This window comes from Notamacropus eugenii, chromosome 2 (genome assembly GCF_028372415.1).
Source record: "Notamacropus eugenii isolate mMacEug1 chromosome 2, mMacEug1.pri_v2, whole genome shotgun sequence".
Taxonomy (NCBI): domain Eukaryota; kingdom Metazoa; phylum Chordata; class Mammalia; order Diprotodontia; family Macropodidae; genus Notamacropus; species Notamacropus eugenii.
Window position 1 is genome coordinate 487,310,482 of NC_092873.1, and position 15,945 is coordinate 487,326,426.

General features: G+C 36.6%; 1 long non-coding RNA gene across 1 annotated transcript in view; it reads right to left on the reverse strand.

Annotated features, from left to right (window-relative positions):
• Nucleotides 1-837: 837 nt before the first annotated feature.
• Nucleotides 838-15,945, reverse strand: part of LOC140524204 (uncharacterized) — a 75,978-nt gene continuing 60,870 nt past the window's right edge. Inside the window, exon 4 of the long non-coding RNA XR_011973602.1 lies at nt 838-1,330. This is a non-coding gene — a long non-coding RNA (uncharacterized lncRNA). The remainder of the gene's footprint in view (nt 1,331-15,945) is intronic.

Here is a 15,945-nt window from a genome sequence, read left to right on the forward strand (position 1 = left end):
ATGTGATGCAAGCAAAGTGGGATCTTTTGCTATTTTGTTTCAGTATAATCAAATGCCTCTTTCATCTTGCCTTTATCAACCAAGAGCCTTTACTAGGAGTAAAATACATAAAGAAGAGTTTTTTTAGGTAGAAATAATATATGTGTTTGTGTTTTTAATGTGATTAAATGTCTTCTCTATCCATTAATGGACTTCCCATTTAGGGGAGTTTGATTAGGGAAGAATTGTAGAAAGGCCTACACCCTTTGTTAATTAGGCACTGGTCCTCAAGTGTCTGGGTTTAAAAAGGGTATAAATACTCTGAGGGTGAAGTTTTACTTTCAGGCTTATTGGAAGTGTTTGTTTGGCCAAATGAGGACTCTGGGAAGCCACTAAAGAGCCTCCTGGCTTAGAAAGCCCAGATGTCGGTGCTTCTCTCTCTGGCAACTATGGTCAGACAGTTGAACCTGTCTGCTGATTATCAGATAGAGGAAGCCATGTCTGTTGATCTTTGATTTCTCTGTATCTTCCTTGAAGTTCAGGGTGCTTATTCCCCTCAACTAGGTGAATAACATGTACTTGGTTAAGATAATGATGTGTGCTTGATTAAAGTGATTGCTAATCCCTCAAGTTACCTTTCTTTTTATGAATACAGATCTAAGAACCTGTGGTAGCAGGCCCCTCTGTGTATGTTGGGGTGCTTACTGATACACTTCTTTCCTCATGCACTATCAGCTTCTCAGAATTGGAGCATTTCTTTCATTTTCTTTGAATCTTTGGCACCTAGTACGGTGTTTAGAATGTAGTAGGCATTTAAGAAGTTTCTATTGAATTGGATGAATTAAATCAAAATGTATGTGAGGAAGAAAAAATTCTGAGTTTATTTTTTCTGTGTGCTTCATATGCCACTCCTCCTTCCTCTTGCCCCTTTTTTCTTCATTGAAGTACTTTAACTCACTGAAAACAACAATCACATAGTAACTAGATTCAGAAGAACTGTTTTTATTGCTTGGCTGGATCTGTTATTTGCCATGTAAGTGTACTTAGAGAAATCATATAACTTTTCCATTTCATCAACCACAAAAGGAGGAAGTTGTTACCTGACTTCTAAGGTCCTTTCCTCATCTATAACTATCTTCTTAGATTCTCTTAAGAATCATGTTTTCTTCCTGGTCCTTTTTGAATCTTCATGGTGTAAACTCTCTTGTCCATTTGAACCTTTTCCATGGATCCCTTGGCCACTTTGTACCAGCTCTTTAAAGCAATCAAAGAAATTAGAAATGACAGAAGACAATTCTGTGCAACATCATCAGTCAATTCATCAATTACTTGACACGCATTTGTTCAAGAACTGTTAGAAGACAAAGAAAAAAAAAATCAGTGCTTACTCTCTGGAAGCTTACCTTCCTTCATGTAATAATACCACTTCAATCAATGTAATAGTGCATGCTAAACAAACACTCTTAGGATTTAAATATTTTGCTTCCTCTTCAGAGCACAAAGACTGCGTCTCTTTCTGCCTAGAATTATCTTCTTCAGCTAGGTTAGTTTTTGGGTTCAGTCTAAATTAACCTTCAGTAGCTATAAGATGTATTGTGCTGATTTCATCATATATATATATATATAATCCCTTAGAAAGCCAGATTTTATTTTTTTCTCTCCCCTTTCCTTTAGTGAAGGACTCATTTTGATTAGATTTGCTAGGATTTAGGGCAGAAAGATATAGAGGGTGAATTTAATTCCATTCAGCTCAAAAGAAAATCTGCTAAGGGAATCTACAGAATGGTTATCAATGGGTTCATTTGGGAAGGTAGAAGGGAGGTGAAAAATAATCTATAATCCATCCCATTTGGGGTTTAGTCATTTTTCACTTATTTCCTCCCTCTGCTCTGTCTTTCACGCTAGCACCCTGTCCCTGAGTATATTTTTAAAAAGCATTGTATCAAAGAAATAAGACATTCTAGTGATAACTAGATTTTTTAAAGTAAAAGAAACCATTTACTCACTCATGTACCCTTTGAAACTGAACAGCTATTCCTCAGGAGTTTTCGGCCAATTATAAGATGAAATATATCTTCTTATTTTGAACAATATATTCATCCCATGTGAGACAGATTCCTCATACTAAAGGGCATGCTTTTATTAATACCCCACAAGAGCACAAGATGAGTTATAGTCAATCAGAATCATTCAGCTTATAAAATGCAGTCAATTATCAGAAAACATTTTTCAGAAAAAAATATTTTAGTGTAGTACTTTTAATGACCTTGACCTTTAACCCAGTCATCTAAAAAATTTTATCTGTTGAGCATATTGCCTACTTGTCATTTTGTCTACTTTCCCTCACTAACTCCATTACTTATTTTGTTTTGATATTTTGGGAACAGATACATAGTCAGACAAACCAATTACTGTATTTCTTGTCTGCTAAGGATAAAACATAAGTTATGAGGTTTAGCCCATAGGTGACTTACAGAGCAGTTCAAGGGAGAAAAATAACTTTTAATAAAGTTTTGAGCCCATGCTTGTTTTCCCAAGGCACAATATAGCCGTTATTTATAGTTTCACTGAAAAAAGCTGGTGAAGAAATTTCAGCACTTCATGTAACTAGCTTTCTGCATGGAAAGCCAACATTACGTTCCAAATTCTGCTAAGAATTTATCTTTGACAGCAAGTTTTGGGAGAAAAGAAAAAAAAATTCTTTTTGAGAAATCCATAATTAAACAATAACAGCACAGGCATGAAACCGTATACATTTTGTTTTGAAAAATAAACCTCTTTATGCTGACTTCTGAGAGAGTTTATTTCTTTATAACTAGACAATAGCTAGGTTATCAGACCCAGTTAAGTACTTTAGCATTGCATAAATGAACACGTGTTTCCTTCAGATGCTGGAAAACAATACATTTATGGAAGAGTCTACTAAAAGCAGTTGAGAGAGAAACACAAATCTGCTGGATTGACAATGGCTGGCTTTGTTCCTGAACTCAATACCCACAGCTTTTATTCGCTGCTCTCCTCACAACTTGTTATGCCTCAATAATATCCTCTTTGACTACTTACCCAATTCCCCTTTTCGTTGGCAGACCTGTTGCCCAGAGGGAGGTTGAGAGTTTGAGAACAGAAGCTCATGGTTCTGGGCATGACATTAACAACTTGTATTTAAAAAAATATTATCAATCATATTGTATAAACGATATACTTTCCACTAATCATCAGTCAGTAGCCTCAGTTAGCTCTTAGGAAAAAAAATGTATTTACTAAAAAGTTATAGCAAGAACAAAAATTGTAATCATCTTCAAAACTGAGGTTGGGATCTTTCTGTTCACACAAATGTCCTTTAGGAGACTCAATTCAGACTTGGAGTATTTTGATAGGAAGACACACATCTAGAAAATATAAAAGATAAGCACAAAACTTTCAGTGGGATCCCTTTCTTCCTCTGTGAATCCTTCTAGATCCAGGGTGAGGAACTGACAGCCTCAAGACCACAAATGGCCCTCTAGGTCCTCAAGTGTGATCCCTTTGATTGAATCCAAAGAGGCCCCTTTGGTTGTAGCACTGTGTTGGACTCCAAGGACTGATATCCTATCAATTCTATCTCAAGGGTCCTATTCATTTATTTCTAAACTCCAATGATTATTGCTGCTAGCTCCTGTGGACTCTACTTCCAAGTCTAGGCACAAATGAATACTCTAATGAGACTTAAAAATATTCCAAACTCATGTATTAAATCTGGGTAGGTAAGAGAGAGAAGATGAAATTCTCTCTCATTCTTGCTCCCCACAAGTGATTCTCAAGGAATTGCTTCGTTGCAGTTCCTGAACACTAACCAGGCACCCCCGAATTGCACTATTCTGAAGTAGTTTAGGGGTATGACAACAGGATTATAGATGTGTTTGATTCTTTCCTCCAATAATGGGATATTTTCTACGTGGTTTCATCTGCCTTGATCCAAAGCACTTTATGCTCTCAAATTGTTTAGGAACATATTTGTAACTAGTTTAAAGTGATGATCAATTTATTCTTTTCTGCTATCTAGTCTTCCTGGCCATGGAATCCTCCTACACATTTTTTTTTTCATTTTTGGAAGATGTCTTGGACTTCACTGAGAAGAATGAGGCCATCTGTCATTCAGACATTGTCATCTCATTTTGTTTCCTTTTCATCTTCTTGTCTTCAACAAATTTTGATTTTTTCACATATATCTTTTTGTTCACCTTTCTAGAAATATCACTCCTATTCTTTAATAACATCCCCAATTTCTGCCTTCATTAATTCTTTACTTCTTCCTACAATCAACTCTGTCTTCTTGGAGGAAACAAAAAAAGGTAAAATTTTGTATTTGACTAGTTTTTTCTCTAGATATTATCCTATTTTTCCCTTGTTTATCTATAATTTGAAAATAGAAAAGCATTATTTGCAACCTACATTCTTTCCTAACCCTTTTGACCCTTTATTCTGTCTTCATCACTGACAATACTGCTCTCTCAAAGACTTCCAGATGCTTCCTTAGTTGGAAATTCAGCAATGTTTTCTATCTTCTCGTTACATATACACTTTTGGCATTGAGCACCATTGATTCCCCCATCTCTTCATTTGGTTTGTAAAATGACATTCATTCCTTATTTTCTTCCTACTTTACTGTCTCCTTCAATGGCTCTTTTATTTCCTTCCACTACTGAACTTTTCTCAAACTTATTAATCCATGATGCTCTATGGCATGTTTTCCCCTTCCATCAGATTATCCTTTCCTACATCTATAACTTTATTCTTATGACAATAACTTTAAAAATTCTTTCTCCATCTGTGTTCTTCTATTCTACCTCTAGTCTAGTATTTTTGTGAATATCTAAAAAGATCTTCTCACTTTGATAGCCTTCCTTCCCTATGCCTTTCTACTTACCTGATCTTGTAATTATTTTTAGTCATGAAAAATACCACCTTAGTCTAAAGTGATTTTTCTCTACCTAAATTGTTTTAACTATTTCTGTACATACCACTTATGTGGAAATTATATACTGCCTTGTTCCACTTGAATATCTGACATGAAGTTGACCAGAAATTCTTGAACCTCTGGAAATTTTTTTTTATTTTACACTATTAGAAAGGGATTAAGTGTTGTTGGTCCTTTGTTTTTGAAGAGGAATAGTGCCATTATGGGTAATGTCTTAATTTGTGCTTGAATTTAATTTAAGCTAAACAGAGTTGCATAAAGTCATTAGCCTCTCACTTCCCAAGTCACTGAAGTCCAACGGCAGGACAAAAGTCAAGATGACTGGTGATGACTCAAGATGCAGTAGAAATAATTTTTAAAATGTAAGAATGAATAGACTAGTAGTATCATAGCTCCATATATGAAAAAGTGACTATCCTTAAAACTGTTTGACACATTTTCAATTAAATAAATAGGTTATGGAGCAGATTAGATAAGAAATAAACAGAAAACTCAATAATTCCCCTCCCAGAAAAAGAGAGTAGGTGATGTTGGTAGACTGAAATGTCAAGAGTAGTTTGTTAATAGAGAGGAAATACTGGGGTTAAGTGTTCCTGCTTGCTAGGAACAATTGAGACAGCCTTAAAGAAACTTCACAGAAATTACATAGATAAGCATGTTTATTTGTATAACAAAATAATAGCCAAATGGATGTCACATTAATATAAAAAAACTCCATTAAATAAAACCAAAACAAATTCTCAAATTCTTACATTCTATGTAAAGGAGAAAAAATGGGCTAATTTTCATATATGTGGTTAGGAAGAAAATTCATAAACAAAAGAGAGAAAATAATTCTTAAATGCACCAAATCTCATTTAAGAGCTATTTCATTTTTGATTCTTATATCCTCAAAACCTAATGGTGCATGGCAATCAATCAATCTGTTAATAATTATTTAAGATGTATGAAGTTGGTACTAGAGAAACACAAGATGTTATGCAAACTATCAGTAATTACATTTTTTAAAAAAGTGAAAAGGATGAAAGGGAGCTTCCAGGGCATATTGACTGGCACTGATCTATGCATTAGAAAAATCACTTTGGCAGCTGAATGGAGGATAATTTGAAGTAGAAAGGGTATTGAGTTAGGAAGACCAACCAGTAGGATCTTTCAATAGTGAAGGAATGAGATGATGATAGCCTGCCACAGAGTAGTGGCAGTCCCAGAGGAGACTATAGTGGTAGAATTTTATCATAATTACAAATGTAATCCAAATAATTCCATTTTATTGAATGAAGCATGCCTCTAATAGTGATGTAGAAGTTTAAAAAATTTCAGTGGTTTTTATTTTACCTCCAAGATCAAGTGTAAAATCTTCTACAATTTAAATGCCTTCAGAATTATCTCCTTCCAGGACCTTTCCAGTCAACATACATATTATTTCCATTTTACCACAAAATCTATGATCTGGTGGACTTGACATATTTGCTACTCCACACACAAAACATTTCATTATCAGACTACGGGAATTTTTGTTAGCTAATGTCATGCCTACAATTCTCTTCTTTATCTCTACCTCCTTGCTTCCCTGGCTTCTTTCAAGTCCTGGCTAAAACCTCATCTTCTACAAGAAACCTTCATTAAGCCCCCTTTAATATTAATGTATTTTTCTTCTACTTATATCCAAAGTATCTTGTATTCCTCTTATTTGTGTGGAGTTGTTGGCATATTAGACTGTGAGATCTTAGAGAGTATGAAAAATGTCTTTGTATCCCTGGTACTTGGCACAGAGACTGGATAATAAATAGCATTTGGTTAATAAATGCTTGGTGACTTGAAGAATCAATAACATCTAAGGAAATATATTCATTTTGCATGTGATGAACCTAAGATCAAGGTTGGGTAATTGACTACTTAAATTTATATAGATGATTAGTGAGAGGGTGTTTTAGCCACCATTTTGGATGTGTAGCCTAGAGGAGAGACGATTGAGGCTAGCAATGGTGTGACATTGTGAATGATTTCAAGTTTTGGAAGCATTGTAATGTGGAAGAAGCATTAGGGATCACTAAGATCAGAGGAATGCTATGAGATTGTGGCAATAAGGGACAGCAGAGTTTGATTGGGATTGCCATGTAAGAAAAACAAAATCAAAAGCAAATGAAAATAATGTGTTAACAATAACATCTGTCCAAATGCAGAAATAGGAATGCTTAATCCTTAAAAGAAAGAATTAAGGAAAGAGTAGGGATCTTTTGTTGGAGATTCTACAGAGTTATTGTGACTCAAATGTTTTCTGAGGCCCCTTCTAAGTATGCTCTCCTGAAATCTTGTGAATGATTTCCCATGTTCCATAATGACTGACTACTCATTCTTATTAATATTCCTTAGTGTAGTACTTATCACTACTACCTTCTATGTGGGCTGATGGAGTGACTTCATGCAGAAAATCACAGGGGAAAGGAAATTTCCCTCAGCAATAGATTGAGGGAGTGAGGAGGGATCAAATGTTGCATTTGAAGGAAATTCTACAGCTAATCAAATGACTCTAAGACAGGCCTCTAGTCCAAACATTAGAAAGATTCGATCAATCATACACATGTGCTGTAAGGCTCACAAGTTTCAGATAACTTGTTCATTAAATGTCTACCCTCAAAGCTAAGATACTGACCTTGTAAATAGATATTTTCCTCCTCAAAATAATAAAGAAAAGTAACAATGATTGCTTTTCTCTATTTCCTTTTTTTCTCCTAAAGAGTAGAATGAAAACCAATTCAAACAAACGCTTTGCAATTGGATAATTGGGTTCATGCCTCCTTCTGAGGCTTTCACTTATGTTTTGGCATGTCACACCAGGCTATGGGGTTCACGTTGCACAGACCTACCATGGTCAAGGGTGAGAAGAGTTCTCTCTTTCTTTATTTTCATATTAGAAAATCCGGCCTGAAGAGATATCAGTAAATTGATAGTTTGCTATGGTTGTCCAGGCATATGTCAAAGATCTCCTGGCACTTGCAGCAAAGCCTGATGTCATGCTGATGTCATGGCATACATTTTATAAAATAGTAGCTCCTGAGAGCATTATTAATAGTTTAAACATTCTTCTCATGCTTCCTTTTACAAGCACATTTTCCCCTCCAATGTCTAAGGATGTTTCTGCCTTGTAACTAAGGAGCTAATCAGGGGCATTTTTATTCTGTGAGTCACTTCCTGAAACGTGCAGTGTTACCATGGGTATAAAAAACATCATGTAAAACACTGCTGCTCAATAGACAGCTGCTCTCCCTTCCCATAAGAAACACTAGAGTTCAAGATGATAGTGGAGTAAAGGAACTTTGAATACTTTTTGTATCAAATTAAAATATCCTTTCCATAGTAGGTGCAAAATGAAATATATGAAGTCAAGGATTCTCTTAATTCATTCACTAAATCAACCAATTAATCTAGAAACATTAGCTAAGTATTAGCTCTAGGCAGTGCAGTGGTTAGGTTTGGCATCCAAAGGACCTGAGTTCAAATTTGATCTCAAACATTTACTAGCTATGTGACCTTGGGCAAGTCACTTGCCTGGTTTGCCTCAGTTGCTCATCTGTTAAAATGAGCTGGAGAAAGAAACAGCAAATCATTCCAATATCTTTGCCAAGAAAACCCCAGATAAGGTCACAGAGACACTGAAATGACTCATCAGCAACAAAACTCTGTACTGGTTACTATCCGAGGTGATGATACAAAGAAAAAAGAGTGCATTTAGGGTTAGGGGTAGGGTTAATCCCTATTCTCAAAGTGTTAACAATCTATATGGGAGATAAATTAGAAGGTTGGTCTATATTGCTTTTTTGATTTACCTCTGTAACACAAGAATTCCATGAACACACATAATGTATGCAGTATATATAGACATATATGTGTGTTTATGTGTACACATGTAAAACAAATATATTTTTAAAATACACATATGTACATACACATATATACAAGTATATATGCATTTATACATATACACACATACATATGCACAAACATCTATATGTATATACATACATATATACTCATACATAAATATATACATACACACATATGTGTGTGAATGTGTGTATCAGCCTGAACAATGGCACAAAAATAGGAGATGGGATATTATGTTTCAGGATCACATTTATGCACTCAACAGTCATTCAACAAGCATTTATTAACTACCCAGTACATGCTAGGGACCATTCAAGTTTGAGGATACAAAGAAATGAAGCAATCCTTGACCTTAATTTGAGTATCATTCTACCTAATTTGGGTTACATAAATATGTTGAGAAATAAAATTTCACAGCAAGAAATAAGGTTTGGGGGGGCGGAGTAGACAGATGCACATACGCTAGCTCCAAACCCACAACCCATGAAATATCTGTAAAAAAGAATCCCCAGCGAATTCTGGAGTAGCAGAAGCCACAGAAGAGCAGAGCGGATGAGACTTCTGTTCCAGAGAGCACTGCAAACCTCTCACAAAAGGTCCGTGGTGCTGCAGATATGGAGCAGAGCTCAGCCCTGCCATGGAGCGGTGCCCGAGAAGAACAGATCTGAGCAGGCTTCAGGGAAAGAATATCCAGCGGCCACGTGGGTTCCTCCATCCACAGGTGATGGGGGTCGGTGAGAGGGTCTCTTTGGTGGGTCGAGAGGGGTGTGAGGTGCTCCCATAACTCAGGCCCCCTCGGGAGGCAACAGCAGAGGAGGGAGCAGACCAGGGGTCCCCAAGAAGGCAGGAGCCAGAATCCATTGTTGAAGGACTCTGAATAAAGCCCCTGAGGGAACTGAGCCCATGGGGTTGCCCTGCTCCCACCTGAGCACCTGAACTTGATCTCACACTGAATAGCAGCCCTGCCCCCGCCTAAAGCCCTAAGGCTGGGAAGCAGCATTTGAATCTCAGACCCCAAGTGCTGGCTGGGAGGATCCAGAGGCGAGGGGGGTGTGGACAGGGCACTCAGAATTCAAGTCACTGGCTGGAAAAATGCCCAGAAAAGGGAAAAGAAATAAGATTATAGAAGGTTACTTTCTTGGTGAATAGGTTTTTCCTCCCTTCCTTTCTGATGAGGAAAAACAATGCTTACCATCAGGGAAAGACACAGAAGTCAAGGCTTCTGTATTCCAGTCCACCCAATGGGCTCAGGCCATGGAAGAGCTCAAAAAGGATTTTGAAAATCAAGTTAGAGAGCTGGAGGAAAAGTTGGGAAGATAAATGAGAGACATGCAGGTAAAGCATGAACAGCAGGTCAGCACCCTGCTAAAGGAGACCCAAAAAAATGCTGAAGAAAATAACACCTTGAAAAATAGGCTATCCCCAATTGATAAATGGTCAAAGGATATGAACAGGCAATTTTCAGAGGAAGAAATTAAAGCTATCTATAATCATATGAAAAAATGCTCTAAATCACTATTGGTTGGAGAGATGCAAGTCAAAACAACTCTGAGGTACCACATCACACCTATAAGATTGGCAAACATGACAGAACAAGAAAATGATAGATGCTGGAGAGGATGTGGGAGAGTTGGAACACTAATTCATTGTTGGTGGAGCTGTGAGCGCATCCAACCATTCTGGAGAGCAATTTGGAACTATGCCCAAAGGGCTACAAAAACGTGCATACCCTTTGACCCAGCAATATCACTACTAGGACTGTATCCCCAAGAGATCATAAAAATGGGAAAGGGTCCCACATGTACAAAAATATTTATAGCAGCACTCTATGTAGTTGCCAAAAACTGGAAGTCAAGGGGATGTCCATCAATTGGGGAATGGCTGAATAAATTATGGTATATGAATGTAATGGAGTACTATTGTGCCATAAGAAATGATGAACAGGAAGACTTCAGAGAGGCCTGGAGGGACTTATATGACCTGATGCTGAGTGAAAGGAGCAGAACCAGGAGAACTTTATGCACAGCAACAACCACAGTGTGTGAGAGTTTTTTCTGGTAGACTTAGATTTTTGTAATAACACAAGAACTTCTGAAAAAAAAAAATCCCAATGGTGGACCTCAAGGCAAAATGCCTTCCACACTCAGAGAGAGAAATATGGAAGTCACTCACATAATGTAGCAGATCATGTTTGTGTATGTGTATCTGTTTGTGTATCATGTTCTGATTTGTTATACGGATTCTTTCATTTATCTTAGTCTGACTACATAGCATGACTATAGTGAAAATATACTCAATAGGAAAGTATATGTAGAATCTATACAGAATTGTATGCAGTCGTGGGGAGGGAGGGAGGTAGTGGGGGGTGGGTGGGGAGGGATAAAATCGCAATTGTATGGCAGTGATTGTTAAACATTAAAAAAATAAAAAAATTAAAAAAAAAAAGAAAAAAAAAAGAAAAATAGGCTAACTCAATTGGCAAAAGAGGTTCAAAAAGCCAATGAGGAGAAGAATGCTTTCAAAAGCAGAATTAACCAAATGGAAAAGGAGGTTCAAAAGCTCACTGAAGAAAATAGTTCTTTCAAAATTAGAATGGGACAGATGGAAGCTAATGACTTTATGGGAAACCAAGAAATCACAAAACAAAACCAAAAGAATGAACAAATGGAAGATAATATGAAATATCTCATGGGAAAAACAACTGACCTGGAAAATAGATCCAGGAGACACAATTTAAAAATTATAGGCCTACCTGAAAGCCATGATCAAAAAAAGAGCCTAGACATCATCTTTCATGAAATTATAAAGGAGAACTGTCCTGAGATTCTAGAACCAGAGGGCAAAATAGATATTCAAGGAATCCACAGAACACCACCTGAAAGAGATCCAAAAAGAGAAACTCCTAGGAACATTGTGGCCAAATTCCAGAGTTCCCAGGTCAAGGAGAAAATATTGCAAGCAGCTAGAAAGAAACAATTCAAGTATTGTGGAAACACAATCAGGATAGCACAAGACCTAGCAGCTTCTACATTAAGGGACTGAAGGACGTGGAATATGATATTCTAGAAGTCAAAGGAACTAGGACTAAAACCAAGAATCACCTACCCAGCAAAACTGAGTATAATACTTCAGGGGAAAAATTGGTTTTTCAATGAAATAGAGGACTTTCAAACATTCTTGATGTAAAGACCAGAGCTGAAAAGAAAATTTGGCTTTCAAACACAAGAATGAAGAGAAGCATGAAATGGTGAACAGCAAAGACAAGTCATAAGGGACTTACTAAAGTTGAACTGTTTGCATTCCTACATGGAAAGACAATATTTGTAACTCTTGAAACTTTTCAGTATCTGGGTACTGGGTGGGATTACACACACACACATGCACACGCACACGCACACGCACACACACATAGAGACAGAGTGCACAGAGTGAATTGAAGAGGATGGGATCATATCTCAAAAAAATGAAATCAAGCAGTGAGAGAGAAATATATTGGGAGGAGAAAGGGAGAAATGGAATGGGGCAAATTATCTCTCATAAAAGAGGCAAGCAAAAGACTTATTAGTGGAGGGATAAAGACGGGAGGTGAGAGAAAAGCATGAAGTTTACTCTCATCACATTCCACTAAAGGAAGGAATAAAATGCACACTCATTTTGGTATGAAAACCTATCTTACAATACAGGAAAGTGGGGGATAAGGGGATAAGCAGGGTGGGGGGGATGATGGAAGGGAGGGCATGGGGAGGAGGGAGCAATTTGAGTTCGACACTCATGGGGAGGGACAGGATCAAAAGAGAGAATAGAAGTAATGGGGGTCAGGATAGGATGGAGGGAAATATAGTTAGTCTTATACAACACGACTATTGTGGAAGTCATTTACAAAACTACACAGATTTGGCCTATATTGAATTGCTTGCCTTCCAAAGGGAAGGGGTGAGGAGGTAAAGGGAGGTAAAGAAGTTGGAACTCAAAGTTTTAGGAACAACTGTCGAGTAATGTTCTTGCCACTAGGAAATAAGAAATACAGGTAAAGGGGTATAGAAAGTTATCTGGCTCTACAGGACAAAAGAGAAGATGGAGACAAGGGCAGAGAGGGATGATAGAAGAGAGAGCAGAGTGGTGATAGGGGCAATTAGAATGCTCGGTTTTTTGGAGTGTGTGGAGGGGACAAAAGGGGAGAAAATTTGGAACCCAAAATTTTGTTAAAATAAATGTTAAAAGTTAAATAAATAAATAAAAGAAAAAAAAAGGGAAAAAAAAAAGAAATAAGGTTTGACCATGGTATGATCATGGAGGGGATGTTGAATAAATTAACAAATCTTTCTATCATATTCCTAAACTGTTCTATCTCTGATATTGGCAGGGAATTTATTCATATGTGCATACATATACACATACATACAGATGTGTATATACATATGTATACATATAAATATATATATATATAAATATATACAAATATATATATAGTTGAATACACACATCCCAGGCCTCCTATGCCTTCTATGTTGTGTAGGCACGAAGTATGTCCTTTTATTAGCATTTTCTCCAATTACCTTATATGTTGTCACTGTGTCTTTCTATACCTAGGGTTGCCTAGGGCAATCAGGTGGTGCAGTGCTGCTTTTAGAATCTGGGACACCTGAGTTCAAATATTTACTAGACACATAGCTATATGAACCTGAGCAAACCACTTTAACTTTCTTTTTTTGGTTTCCTAGAAAATAAAATGGGGTAAAATAGTATCTATCTCCCAGGGTTGTTATAAGGGGGAAGAAATGAGATATTTGTAATGTGTTTTTCATGTCTAGCGCATAGTAAGAGCTTAATAAATGTTTTCTCTTGTGTACCCTTCCACCCCTTTACAAAATCACAGAATCTGAGTTGGAGGGAACCACAGTGGCCACTTCACCTTATATCACAGAAATAAGCTCAGTTACAAAATACCTAGTACTTAGTCAGTCAGACAAAAAAAAGACTCCAAATGGTGGGTAAACCATGATTTCCATGATTTAGAAGCCTTTTCCACTTTTGTATTTTACTTTGGAATTCTTTTTAGTTATTGGAAAGGCTTTTGTTTTTAAATTTTGGAGTTTTATTCATGAAGTCATGATTGACTGTTCTTTTGCAAATTCTCTCCAGGACTCCCAGGTCTGACTCCTACGGTCAAACAGAACAAGTAAAATCCTTCTCCCATGATAGGCCCTCAACTTAATAAATACGGCTATTATGTCTTCCCACCCCCCAAAAAAAGTAGGGTAGAAAATCCTGTTGTAAGCTTTTTTCCCCTAATTGAGATGCATTTATACTCCTTTTCCTCCCTTTTCTCTCTCAGCTAAGAGAGAGACAGACAGAGACAGAAAAAACCAAAACACTTGATGGAAAATCTCTATAGTTAAGAAACAGAAACTCCCACATTGTCCATGTCCAAAAATGTGTTTCTTATCCTCCAAACGTATTCCATCACTTTTCTATCAGGAGGTTAGTAGAATTACTCATTCTAGATATTTTAGAATCATTGTTGATCATGGCATTGATCGGTGATCTTACATCTTTCAAAGTTTCATGTTTTAACAATGAACATCAACAACTCTGTGTTTTTAGGCAGTCATATTTACACCCTATTTTTGCCTTATATCTTGGTGTCCTCTCTCTTCTGACAGGCAGCATGTGTCTTCAGTTTCTCTTGAAGTTTTGATTTAAAGGTTCTAGATCTTTAAGTAAAGTTTAAATTGATATTTGAAAGCTATCTAATAAAGATTCCTCTTTTTTTCCAGGGATGAGTTGGAATAATTGTCCACAAGGGTCGCTTCTCACTGAGATTTTATGACTTTATGATTATTCTATCTGATATTTCCTTTGTATGACCTTGGAGATTCAGCGTGTGACTTTTGACAAGGCTCAATTGAGTGGTTTAGACAAGATTGTCCCTGTTTTACCAAAATTACCACAAATAATCAGTTGGAGAGCATGTGAGGAAACAATCATACTAGTAGTATAGTGTTGGGGGAGCTATTGTAATAGAAAAGTGACTGAACTGTTTGAAGCAATTAATACAGATATTCTATTACTGATAAACACTTTAACAAGCTTAAGTCAAGAAAGTATACATACGTATATATGTACATACATTATTCATATCTGTATTTTATGGAAGGAAAATAAGAAGAAACTAAGTTCATGCTCATTTATTGAGGAAGGGCTAAACTGTCACAGCACACACATGTTGTGACATTTATTTTAAATAGACTTGTGATTCCATCAATAAAAGTCTGTAAGGAGGTTATTGCTACCAATGAATAGAAAAAAATAGTAAATGCAGTATTAATGGGCTGTAAGAAAAAAATGACTGAAAAAATCAGGGATACATAGGAAGACTTTTACAACGTGATGAGAGTAAGATAAAAACCAGGAGAATAAAATAGTGTCTGGAAGTATACAATTGAAAACAACACCAAAGTAAAACTAAATGCTATTTACTTACACCAACCAAACTTGATTCCAGAGAAAATATAAGAAAGTAGATCTCCCTTCTTTGAAAGTAGAAGTAGCACACTAATGCTTGTCCCCTTAGAAATCATGGCTATTTAAGTTCATATTCCCTAGCTTCTCTTTTTCATGAGGAAAGGCTCTCTGTGAATATGTACACATGCTCATATTTATGTGGAACAAAGAGTAGGTGTGTATGCGATATCCATAAATACTTGTGACTTTTTTTAAAAGTCACAATAAGACATTTTTTAAATGAAAAAGTTGGTATGTCTCTTGCTGACTGTAACTTTCTCTAAGTCACTTCTGTTCTGCTCTTTTATTTATCTATCTATCTGTCTGTCTATCTATCTATCTATCTATCTATCTATCTGTCTGTCTGTCTGTCTGTCTGTCTGTCTGTCTGTCTCTCTGTCTGTCTGTCTATCTTTCTGTCTGCCTGTCTGTCTGTCTATTTACTTATCTATTCCTTTTGGTGAAAAATGATTTCTGTGACATAACAAAAAATCATTTGGTATTCTTTCTTGAGGCAGCTAGGTGACACATGGTTAGAGTGCCAGACTTGAAGGTAGGAAGATTCATCTTCCTTAGTTCAAATCTAGCCTCAGACACTTACTGTGTAACCCTAGCAAGTC